Raw genomic sequence first — 14033 nt, forward strand, 5'->3', positions numbered from 1 at the left:
ATTTCAGCAATGCTTAATGTCAAATTGAATGGATTACGGTACGAAACGAGACACCACCTCAGCCATACGAACGACGAAGATTCCGGACTGCAAAACTTCTGTTTTTTTTTGTAAGTCCTTCCTTCTTTAATACTTTCTATTGTAGCAACTTACTAGTTCAGGTTCGAGGTACCTACATTATTTAAAGTCAACTAATCTGTTTGATCTTCACACCAGGGTGACATGGTCGTATGGCAGCAATGCTTAACTTCTCATTGAATGGATTACGGTACGAAACGAGACACCACATCAGCCATACCAACGACAAAGATTCTAAACTGAAAACTTCTGTTTTTTTTTGTAAGTCCTTCCTCTTTTTATACTTTCTATTGTAACATACTACTAGTTCAGGTTCGAGCTACCTACATTATTTAAATTCAACTAATCTGTTTGTTCTTCACAGCAGGGTGACACGGTCGTATGGCAGGAATGCTTAATGTCTCATGGAATAGATTACGGTACGAAACGAGACACCACCTCAGCCATACGAACGACGAAGATCCTGGACAGCAAAACTTCTTTTTTTTTTGTAAGTCTTTGCTCCTTTTATACTTTCTATTGTAACATACTACTAGTTCAGGTTTGAACTTCCTACATTTTTAATGTCAACTAATCTGTTTGTTCCTCACAGTAGGTTGACATGGTCGTATGGCAGCAATGCTTAATGTCTCATTGAATGTATTACAGTAGGAAACGAGACACCACCTCAGCCATAAGAACGACGACGATTTTGGACTCCAAAACTTCTTTTTTTTTTGTAAGACCTTCATCCTTTTATACTTTCTATTGTAACATACTACTACTTCAGGTTCGAGCTACCTACATTATTTAAAGTCAACTAATCTGTTTGTTCTTCACAGCAGGGTGACATGGTCGTATTGCAGCAATGCTTAATGTCTCATTGAATGGATTACGCTACGAAACGAGACACCTCCTCAGTTATATGAACGACAAAGATTCCGGACTGCAAAACTCCTGTTTTTTTTGTAAGTCCTTCCTCCTCTTATACTTTCTTTTGTAACATACTACTAGTTCAGGTTCGAGCAACCTACATTATTTAATGTCAACTAATCTGTTTGATCTTCACAGCAGGGTGACATGGTCGTATGCCGGCAATGCTTAATGTCTCATTGAACGTATTACAGTACGAAGCGAGACACCACCTCAGCCATACGAACGGCGAAGATTATGGACTGCAAAACTTCTTTTTTTTTTGTAAGTCTTTCTTCCTTTTATACATTCTATTGTAACATACTACTAGTTCAGGTTCGAACTACCTACATTATTTAATGTCAACTAATCTGTTTGTTCTTCACAGCAGGGTGAAATGGTCGTATGGCAGCAATGCTTAATGTCTCATTGAATGGAATACAGTACGAAACATGACACCACCTCAGCCATATGAACGACGAAGATTCCGGACTGCAAAACTTCTTTTTTTTTGTAAGTCCTTCATCCTTTTATACTTTCTATTGTAACATACTACTAGTTCAGGTTCGAGCTACCTACATTATTTAAATTCAACTAATCTGTTTGTTCTTCACAGCAGGGTGACATGGTCGTATGGCAGGAATGCTTATTGTCTCATTGAATGGATTACGGTATGAAACGAGACACCGCCTCAGCCATACGAACGACTAAGATTCTGGACTGTAAAACTTCTTTTTTTTTGTAAGTCGTTCCTTCTTTTATACATTCTATTTTAACATACTACTAGTTCAGATTTGAACTACCTACATTATTTAATGTCAACTAATCTGTTTGTTCTTCACATCAGGGTGACATGGTCGTATGGCAGCAATGCTTAATGTCTCATTGAATGGATTACGGTACGAAACGAGACACCACCTCAGCTATACCAACGACGAAGATTATGGACTGCAAAACTTCTTTTTTTTTGTACGTCCTTCCTCCATTTATACTTTCTATAATAACATACTACTACTTCAGGTTCGAGCTACCTACATTATTTAAAGTCAACTAATCTGTTTGATCTTCACAGCAGTGTGACCTGATCATATGGCAGCAATGCTTAATTTCTGAATGAATGGATTATGGTACGAAACGAGACACCACCTCAGCCAAACGAACGACGAAGATTCTGGAATGCAAAACTTCTGTTTTTTTTGTAAGTCCTTCCTCCTTTTATACTTTCTATTGTAACATACTACTAGTTCAGGTTAGAGCTGCCTACATTATTTAAAGTCAACTAATCTGTTTGTTCATCACAGCAGGGTGACATGGTCGTATGACAGCAATGCTTAATGTCTCATTGAATGGATTATGGTACGAAACGAGACACCACCTCAGCCAAACGAACGACGAAGATTCTGGAATGCAAAACTTCTGTTTTTTTTTGTAAGTCTTTCTTCCTTTTATACATTCTATTGTAACATACTACTAGTTCATGTTCGAACTACCTACATTATTTAATGTCAGCTAATCTGTTTGTTCTTCACAGCAGGGTGACATGGTCGTATGGCAGCAATGCTTAATGTCTCATTGAATGGATTACGGTACGAAACGAAAAACCACCTCAGCCATACGAACGACGATGATTGTGGACTGCAAAACTTCTTTTTTTTTGTAAGTCCCTCCTCCTTTTATACTTTCTATTGTAGCATACTACTCGTTCAGGTTCGAGCTACCTACATTATTTAAAGTCAACTAATCTGTTTGTTCTTCACAGCAGGGTGACATGGTCGTATTGCAGCAATGCTTAATGTCTCATTGAATGGATTATGGTACGAAACGAGACACCACCTCAGCCATACGAACGACGAAGATTCCGGACTGCAAAACTTCTGTTTTTTTTGTAAGTCCTTCCTTCTTTAATACTTTCTATTGTAGCAAACTACTAGTTCAGGTTCGAGGTACCTACATTATTTTAAGTCAACTAATCTGTTTGATCTTCACACCAGGGTGACATGGTCGTATGGCAGCAATGCTTAACTTCTCATTGAATGGATTACGGTACGAAACGAGACACCACATCAGCCATACCAACGACGAAGATTCTGGACTGAAAACTTCTGTTTTTTTTTTGTAAGTCCTTCCTCTTTTTATACTTTCTATTGTAACATACTACTAGTTCAGGTTCGAGCTACCTACATTATTTAAATTCAACTAATCTGTTTGTTCTTCACAGCAGGGTGACACGGTCGTATGGCAGGAATCCATGGAATGGATTACGGTACGAAACGAGACACCACCTCAGCCATACGGACGACGAAGATTCTGGACTGCAAAACTTCTTTTTTTTTGTGAGTCTTTCCTCCTTTTATACATTCTAATGTAACATACTACTAGTTCAGGTTCGAACTACCTACATTATTTAATGTCAACTAATCTGTTTGTTCTTTACAGCAGGGTGACATGGTCGTAAGGCAACAATGCTTAATGTCTCATTGATTGGAATACAGTACGAAACATGACACCACCTCAACCATACGAAAGACGAAGATTCCGGACTGCAAAACTTCTTTTTTTTTGTAAGTCCTTCATCCTTTAACACTTTTTATTGTAACATACTACTAGTTCAGGTTCGAGCTACCTACATTATTTAAAGTCAACTAATCTGTTTGATCTTCACAGCAGGGTGATATGGTCGTATGGCAGCAATGCTTAATGTGTCATTGAATGGATTACGGTACGAAACGAGACACCACCTCAGCCATACGAACGACGAAGGTTCTGGACTGCAAAAATTCTTTTTTTTTGTGAGTCTTTCCTCCTTTTATACATTCTATTGTAACATACTACTAGTTCAGGTTCGAACTACCTACATTATTTAATGTCAACTAATCTGTTTGTTCTTCACAGCAGGGTGACATGGTCGTATGGCAGCAATGCTTAATGTCTCATTGAATGGATTACGGTACGAAACGAGACACCGCCTCAGCCATATGAACGACGAAGATTCTGGACTGCAAAACTTCTTTTTTTTTTGTAAGTCCTTCATCCTTTTATAATTTCTATTGTAACATACTACTAGTTCAGGTTCGAGATACCTACATTATTTAATGTCAACTAATCTGTTTGTTCTTCACAGCAGGGTCACATGGTCGTATGGCAGCAATGCTTAATGTCTCAATGAATGGATTATGGTACGAAACGAGACACCACCTCAGCCAAACGAACGACGAAGATTCTGGAATGCAAAACTTCTGTTTTTTTTGTAAGTCCTTCCTCCTTTTATACTTTCTATTGTAACATACTACTAGTTCAGGTTAGAGCTACCTACATTATTTAAAGTCAACTAATCTGTTTGTTCTTCACAGCAGGGTGACATGGTCGTATGGCAGCAATGCTTAATGTCTCATTGAATGGATTACGGTACGAAACGAGACACCAGCTCAGCCATACAAACGACGAAGATTGTGGACTGCAAAACTTCTTTTTCTTTGTAAGTCCCTCCTCCTTTTATACTTTCTATTGTAGCATACTACTCGTTCAGGTTCGAGCTACCTACATTATTTAAAGTCAACTAATCTGTGTACTTCACAGCATGGTGACATGGTCGTATGGCAGCAATGCTTAATGTCTCATTGAATGGATAACGGTACGAAACGAGACACCACCTCAGCCATACGAACGCCCAAAATTCTGGACTGCAAAACTTCTTTTCTTTTGTAAGTCCTTCCTCCTTTTATATTTTCTATTGTAACATACTACTACTTGAGGTTCGAGCTACCTACATTATTTAAAGTCAATTAATCTGTTTGTTCCTCACAGTAGGGTGACATGGTCGTATTGCAGCAATGATTAATGTCTCATTGAATGGATTACGGTACGAAACGAGACACCACCTCAGCCATACGAACGACGAAGATTCCGGACTGCAAAACTTCTGTTTTTTTTGTAAGTTCTTCCTCCTTTAATACTTTCTATTGTAGCAAACTACTAGTTCAGGCTCGAGTTACCTACATTATTTAATGTCAACTAATCTGTTTGTTCTTCACAGCAGGGTGACATGGTCATATGGCAGCAATGCTTAATGTCTGATTGAATGGATTACGGTACGAAACGAGACACCACCTCAGCCATACGAACGACGAAGATTCTGGACTGCAAACCTTCTTTTTTTTTTTAAGTTTTTCCTCTTTTTATACATTCTATTGTAACATACTACTAGTTCAGGTTCGAACTACCTACATTATTTAATGTCAACTAATCTGTTTGTTCTTCACAGCAGGGTGACATGGTCGTATGGCAGCAATGCTTAATGTCTGATTGAATGGAATACAGGATGAAACGAGACACCAACTCAGCCATACGAACGACGACGATTTTGGACTGCAAAACTTCTTTTTTTTTTGTAAGTCCTTCATCCTTTTATACTTTCTATTGTAACATACTACTAGTTGAGGTTCGAGCTACCTACATTATTTAATGTCAACTAATCTGTTTGTTCTTCACAGCAGGGTGACATGGTCGTATGGCAGCAATGCTTAATGTCTCATTGAATGGAATACAGGATGAAACGAGACACCACCTCAGCCATACGAACGACGACGATTTTGGACTGCAAAACCCCTTTTTTTTTTGTAAGTCCTTCATCCTTTTATACATTCTATTGTAACATACTACTAGTTGAGGTTCGAGCTACCTACATTATTTAATGTCGACTAATCTGTTTGTTCTTCACAGCAGGGTGACATGGTCGTATGGCAGCAATGCTTAATGTCTCATTGAATGGAATACAGTACGAAACATGACACCACCTCAGCCATACGAACGACGAAGATTCCGGACTGCAAAAATTCTTTTTTTTTGTAAGTCCTTCATCCTTTTATACTTTCTATTGTAACATACTACTAGTTCAGGTTCGAGCTACCTACATTATTTAAATTCAACTAATCTGTTTGTTCTTCACAGCAGGGTGACATGGTCGTATGGCAGGAATGCTTAATGTCTCATTGAGTGGACTACCGTATGAAACGAGACACCGCCTCAGCCATACGAACAACGAAGATTCTGGACTGCAATACTTCTTTTTTTTTGTAAGTCCTTCATCTTTTTATACTTTCTATTGTAACATACTACTAGTTCAGGTTCGAGCTACCTACATTATTTAAAGTCAACTAATCTGTTTGTTCTTCACAGCAGGGTGACATGGTAGTATGGCAGCAATGCTTAATGTCTCATTGAATGGATTACGGTACGAAACGAGACACCACCTCAGCCATACGAACGACGAAGATTGTGGACTGCAAAACTTCTTTTTTTTTGTAAGTCCCTTCTCCTTTTATACTTTCTATTGTAGCATACTACTCGTTCAGATTCGAGCTACCTACATTACTTAACGTCAACTAATCTGTGTTCTTCACAGCATGGTGACATGGTTGTATGGCAGCAATGCTTAATGTCTCATTGAATGTATAACGGTACGAAACGAGAGACCACCTCAGCCATACGAACGCCCAAGATTCTGGACTGCAAAACTTCTTTTCTTTTGTAAGTCCTTCTTCCTTTTATATTTTCTATTGTAACATACTACTACTTCAAGTTCGAGTTACCTACATTATTTAAAGTCAACTAATCTGTTTTTCTTCACAGCAAGGTGACGTGGTCGTATTGCAGCAATGCTTAATGTCTCATTGAATGGATTACGGTACGAAACGAGACACCACCTCAGCCATACGAACGACGAAGATTCCGGACTGCAAAACCTCTCTTCTTTTTGTAAGTCCTTCCTCCATTAATACTTTCTATTGTAGCAAACTACTAGTTCAGGCTCGAGCTACCTACATTATTTAATGTCAACTAATCTGTTTGATCTTCACAGCAGGGTGACATGGTCGTATGGCAGCAATGCTTAATGTCTCATTGAATGTATTACAGTACGAAACGAGACACCACCTCAGCCATACGAACGACGACGATTGTGGACTGCAAAACTTCTTTTTTTTTGTAAGTCCTTCATCCTTTTATACTTTGTATTGTAACATACTACTACTTCATGTTCGAGCTACCTACATTATTTAAAATCAACTAATCTGTTTGTTCTTCACAGCAGGGTGACATGGTCGTATGGCAGGAATGCTTAATGTCTCATTGAATGGATTACGGTACGAAAAGAGACACCACCTGAGCCATACAAACGACGAAGATTCTGGACAGAAAAACTTCTTTTTTTTGTGAGTCTTTAATCCTTTTATACATTCTATTGTAACATACTACTTGTTCAGGTTCGAACTACCTACATTATTTAATGTCAACTAATCTGTTTGTTCTTCACAGCAGGGTGACATGGTCGTATTGCAGCAATGCTTAATGTCTCATTGAATGGATTACGGCACGAAACGAGACACCACCTCAGCCATACGAACGACAAAGATTCCGGACTGCAAAACTTCTGTTTCTTTTGTAAGTCCTTCCTCCTTTAATACTTTCTATTGTAGCAAACTACTAGTTCAGGTTCTAACTACCTACATTATTTAATGTCAACTAATCTGTTTGTTCTTCACAGCAGGGTGACATGGTCGTATGGCAGCAATGCTTAATGTCTCATTGAATGGAATACAATACGAAACATGAGACCACCTCAGCCATACGAACGACGACGATTTCGGACTGCAAAACTTCTTTTTTTATGTAAGTCCTTCATCCTTTTATACTTTCTACTGTAGCATACTACTAGTTCAGGTTCGAACTACCTACATTATTTAAAGTCAACTAATCTGTTTGTTCTTCACAGCAGGGTGACATGGTCGTATTTCAGCAATGCTTAATGTCAAATTGAATGGATTACGGTACGAAACGAGACACCACCTCAGCCATACGAACGACGAAGATTCCGGACTGCAAAACTTCTGTTTTTTTTTGTAAGTCCTTCCTTCTTTAATACTTTCTATTGTAGCAACTTACTAGTTCAGGTTCGAGGTACCTACATTATTTAAAGTCAACTAATCTGTTTGATCTTCACACCAGGGTGACATTGTCGTATGGCAGCAATGCTTAACTTCTCATTGAATGGATTACGGTACGAAACGAGACACCACATCAGCCATACCAACGACAAAGATTCTAAACTGAAAACTTCTGTTTTTTTTTGTAAGTCCTTCCTCTTTTTATACTTTCTATTGTAACATACTACTAGTTCAGGTTCGAGCTACCTACATTATTTAAATTCAACTAATCTGTTTGTTCTTCACAGCGGGGTGACACGGTCGTATGGCAGGAATGCTTAATGTCTCATGGAATGGATTACGGTACGAAACGAGACACCACCTCAGCCATACGAACGACGAAGATCCTAGACAGCAAAACTTCTTTTTTTTTTGTAAGTCTTTGCTCCTTTTATACTTTCTATTGTAACATACTACTAGTTCAGGTTCGAACTTCCTACATTTTTAATGTCAACTAATCTGTTTGTTCCTCACAGTAGGTTGACATGGTCGTATGGCAGCAATGCTTAATGTCTCATTGAATGTATTACAGTAGGAAACGAGACACCACCTCAGCCATAAGAACGACGACGATTTTGGACTGCAAAACTTCTTTTTTTTTTTGTAAGACCTTCATCCTTTTATACTTTCTATTGTAACATACTACTACTTCAGGTTCGAGCTACCTACATTATTTAAAGTCAACTAATCTGTTTGTTCTTCACAGCAGGGTGACATGGTCGTATTGCAGCAATGCTTAATGTCTCATTGAATGGATTACGCTACGAAACGAGACACCACCTCAGTTATATGAACGACAAAGATTCCGGACTGCAAAACTCCTGTTTTTTTTGTAAGTCCTTCCTCCTCTTATACTTTCTTTTGTAACATACTACTAGTTCAGGTTCGAGCAACCTACATTATTTAATGTCAACTAATCTGTTTGATCTTCACAGCAGGGTGACATGGTCGTATGCCAGCAATGCTTAATGTCTCATTGAACGTATTACAGTAGGAAACGAGACACCACCTCAGCCATACGAACGGCGAAGATTCTGGACTGCAAAACTTCTTTTTTTTTGTAAGTCTTTCTTCCTTTTATACATTCTATTGTAACATACTACTAGTTCAGGTTCGAACTACCTACATTATTTAATGTCAACTAATCTGTTTGTTCTTCACAGCAGGGTGAAATGGTCGTATGGCAGCAATGCTTAATGTCTCATCGAATGGAATACAGTACGAAACATGACACCACCTCAGCCATATGAACGACGAAGATTCCGGACTGCAAAACTTCTTTTTTTTTGTAAGTCCTTCCTACTTTTATACTTTCTATAATAACATACTACTACTTCAGTTTCGAGCTACCTACATTATTTAAAGTCAACTAATCTGTTTGATCTTCACAGCAGGGTGACCTGATCATATGGCAGCAATGCTTAATTTCTGAATGAATGGATTATGGTACGAAACGAGACACCACCTCAGCCAAACGAACGACGAAGATTCTGGAATGCAAAACTTCTGTTTTTTTTGTAAGTCCTTCCTCCTTTTATACTTTCTATTGTAACATACTACTAGTTCAGGTTAGAGCTGCCTACATTATTTAAAGTCAACTAATCTGTTTGTTCTTCACAGCAGGGTGACATGGTCGTATGTCAGCAATGCTTAATGTCTCATTGAATGGATTATGGTACGAAACGAGACACCACCTCAGCCAAACGAACGACGAAGATTCTGGAATGCAAAACTTCTGTTTTTTTTTGTAAGTCTTTCTTCCTTTTATACATTCTATTGTAACATACTACTAGTTCATGTTCGAACTACCTACATTATTTAATGTCAGCTAATTTGTTTGTTCTTCACAGCAGGGTGACATGGTCGTATGGCAGCAATGCTTAATGTCCCATTGAATGGATTACGGTACGAAACGAAAAACCACCTCAGCCATACGAACGACGATGATTGTGGACTGCAAAACTTCTTTTTTTTTGTAAGTCCCTCCTCCTTTTATACTTTCTATTGTAGTATACTACTCGTTCAGGTTCGAGCTACCTACATTATTTAAAGTCAACTAATCTGTTTGTTCTTCACAGCAGGGTGACATGGTCGTATTGCAGCAATGCTTAATGTCTCATTGAATGGATTATGGTACGAAACGAGACACCACCTCAGCCATACGAACGACGAAGATTCCGGACTGCAAAACTTCTGTTTTTTTTCTAAGTCCTTCCTTCTTTAATACTTTCTATTGTAGCAAACTACTAGTTCAGGTTCGAGGTACCTACATTATTTAAAGTCAACTAATCTGTTTGATCTTCACACCAGGGTGACATGGTCGTTTGGCAGCAATGCTTAACTTCTCATTGAATGGATTACGGTACGAAACGAGACACCACATCAGCCATACCAACGACGAAGATTCTGGACTGAAAACTTCTGTTTTTTTTTTGTAAGTCCTTCCTCTTTTTATACTTTCTATTGTAACATACTACTAGTTCAGGTTCGAGCTACCTACATTATTTAAATTCAACTAATCTGTTTGTTCTTCACAGCAGGGTGACACGGTCGTATGGCAGGAATCCATGGAATGGATTACGGTACGAAACGAGACACCACCTCAGCCATACGGACGACGAAGATTCTGGACTGCAAAACTTCTTTTTTTTTGTGAGTCTTTCCTCCTTTTATACATTCTAATGTAACATACTACTAGTTCAGGTTCGAACTACCTACATTATTTAATGTCAACTAATCTGTTTGTTCTTTACAGCAGGGTGACATGGTCGTAAGGCAACAATGCTTAATGTCTCATTGAATGGAATACAGTACGAAACATGACACCACCTCAACCATACGAAAGACGAAGATTCCGGACTGCAAAACTTCTTTTTTTTTGTAAGTCCTTCATCCTTTAACACTTTTTATTGTAACATACTACTAGTTCAGGTTCGAGCTACCTACATTATTTAAAGTCAACTAATCTGTTTGATCTTCACAGCAGGGTGATATGGTCGTATGGCAGCAATGCTTAATGTGTCATTGAATGGATTACGGTACGAAACGAGACACCACCTCAGCCATACGAACGACGAAGGTTCTGGACTGCAAAAATTCTTTTTTTTTGTGAGTCTTTCCTCCTTTTATACATTCTATTGTAACATACTACTAGTTCAGGTTCGAACTACCTACATTATTTAATGTCAACTAATCTGTTTGTTCTTCACAGCAGGGTGACATGGTCGTATGGCAGCAATGCTTAATGTCTCATTGAATGGATTACGGTACGAAACGAGACACCGCCTCAGCCATATGAACGACGAAGATTCTGGACTGCAAAACTTCTTTTTTTTTTGTAAGTCCTTCATCCTTTTATACTTTCTATTGTAACATACTACTAGTTCAGGTTCGAGATACCTACATTATTTAAAGTCAACTAATCTGTTTGATCTTCACAGCAGGGTGACATGGTCGTATGGCAGCAATGCTTAATTTCTCAATGAATGGATTATGGTACGAAACGAGACACCACCTCAGCCAAACGAACGACGAAGATTCTGGAATGCAAAACTTCTGTTTTTTTTGTAAGTCCTTCCTCCTTTTATACTTTCTATTGTAACATACTACTAGTTCAGGTTAGAGCTACCTACATTATTTAAAGTCAACTAATCTGTTTGTTCTTCACAGCAGGGTGACATGGTCGTATGGCAGCAATGCTTAATGTCTCATTGAATGGATTACGGTACGAAACGAGACACCAGCTCAGCCATACAAACGACGAAGATTGTGGACTGCAAAACTTCTTTTTCTTTGTAAGTCCCTCCTCCTTTTATACTTTCTATTGTAGCATACTACTCGTTCAGGTTCGAGCTACCTACATTATTTAAAGTCAACTAATCTGTGTACTTCACAGCATGGTGACATGGTCGTATGGCAGCAATGCTTAATGTCTCATTGAATGGATAACGGTACGAAACGAGACACCACCTCAGCCATACGAACGCCCAAAATTCTGGACTGCAAAACTTCTTTTCTTTTGTAAGTCCTTCCTCCTTTTATATTTTCTATTGTAACATACTACTACTTGAGGTTCGAGCTACCTACATTATTTAAAGTCAATTAATCTGTTTGTTCCTCACAGCAGGGTGACATGGTCGTATTGCAGCAATGATTAATGTCTCATTGAATGGATTACGGTACGAAACGAGACACCACCTCAGCCATACGAACGACGAAGATTCCGGACTGCAAAACTTCTGTTTTTTTTGTAAGTTCTTCCTCCTTTAATACTTTCTATTGTAGCAAACTACTAGCTCAGGCTCGAGTTACCTACATTATTTAATGTCAACTAATCTGTTTGTTCTTCACAGCAGGGTGACATGGTCGTATGGCAGCAATGCTTAATGTCTGATTGAATGGAATACAGGACGAAACGAGACACCAACTCAGCCATACGAACGACGACGATTTTGGACTGCAAAACTTCTTTTTTTTTTGTAAGTCCTTCATCCTTTTATACTTTCTATTGTAACATACTACTAGTTGAGGTTCGAGCTACCTACATTATTTAATGTCAACTAATCTGTTTGTTCTTCACAGCAGGGTGACATGGTCGTATGGCAGCAATGCTTAATGTCTCATTGAATGGATTACGGTACGAAAAGAGACACCACCTGAGCCATACGAACGACGAAGATTCTGGACAGCAAAACTTCTTTTTTTTGTGAGTCTTTAATCCTTTTATACATTCTATTGTAACATACTACTTGTTCAGGTTCGAACTACCTACATTATTTAATGTCAACTAATCTGTTTGTTCTTCACAGCAGGGTGACATGGTCGTATGGCAGCAATGCTTAATGTCTCATTGAATGGATTACGGCACGAAACGAGACACCACCTCAGCCATACGAACGACAAAGATTCCGGACTGCAAAACTTCTGTTTCTTTTGTAAGTCCTTCCTCCTTTAATACTTTCTATTGTAGCAAACTACTAGTTCAGGTTCTAACTACCTACATTATTTAATGTCAACTAATCTGTTTGTTCTTCACAGCAGGGTGACATGGTCGTATGGCAGCAATGTTTAATGTCTCATTGAATGGAATACAATACGAAACATGAGACCACCTCAGCCATACGAACGACGACGATTTCGGACTGCAAAACTTCTTTTTTTATGTAAGTCCTTCATCCTTTTATACTTTCTACTGTAGCATACTACTAGTTCAGGTTCGAACTACCTACATTATTTAATGTCAACTAACCTGTTTGTTCTTCACAGCAGGGTGACATGGTCGTACGGCAGCAATGCTTAATGTCTTATTGAATTGATTACAGTACGAAACGAGACACCATCTCAGCCATACGAATGACGAAGATTCCGGACTGCAAAACTTCTTTTTTCTTTGTAAGTCCTTCATCCTTTTATACTTTCTATTGTAACATACTACTAGCTCAGGTTCGAGCTACCTACATCATTTAAAGTCAACTAATCTGCTTGTTCTTCACAGCAAGGTGACATGGTCGTATGGCAGCAATGCTTAATGTCTCATTGAATGGATTACGGTACAAAACGAGACACCAACTCTGCCATACGAACGACGAAGATTCTGGACTGCAAAACTTCCTTTTTTTTTGTAAGTCCTACCTCCTTTTATACTTTCTATTGTAGCATACTACTAGTTCAGGTTCGAGCTACCTACATTATTTAAATTCAACTAATCTGTTTGTTCTTCACAGCAGGGTGACATGGTCGTATGGCAGCAATGCTTAATGTCTCATTGAATGGATTACGCTAAGAAACGAGGCACCACCTCAGCCATACGAACGACGAAGTTTATGGAGTGCAAAATTTCTTTTTTTTTGTAAGTCCTTCCTACTTTTATACTTTCTATTGTAACATACTACTAGTTCAGGTTCGAGCTACCTACATTACTTAAAGTCAACTAATCTGTTTGATCTTCACAGCAGGGTAACATGGTCGTATGGCAGCAATGCTTAACTTCTTATTGAATCGATTACGGTACGAAACGAGACACCACATCAGCCATACGAACAACGAGGATTCCGGACTGCAAAACTTCTGTTTTTTTTTTGTAAG

The sequence above is a fragment of the Schistocerca gregaria genome, chromosome 11 (assembly GCF_023897955.1).
Source record: "Schistocerca gregaria isolate iqSchGreg1 chromosome 11, iqSchGreg1.2, whole genome shotgun sequence".
NCBI lineage: Eukaryota > Metazoa > Arthropoda > Insecta > Orthoptera > Acrididae > Schistocerca > Schistocerca gregaria.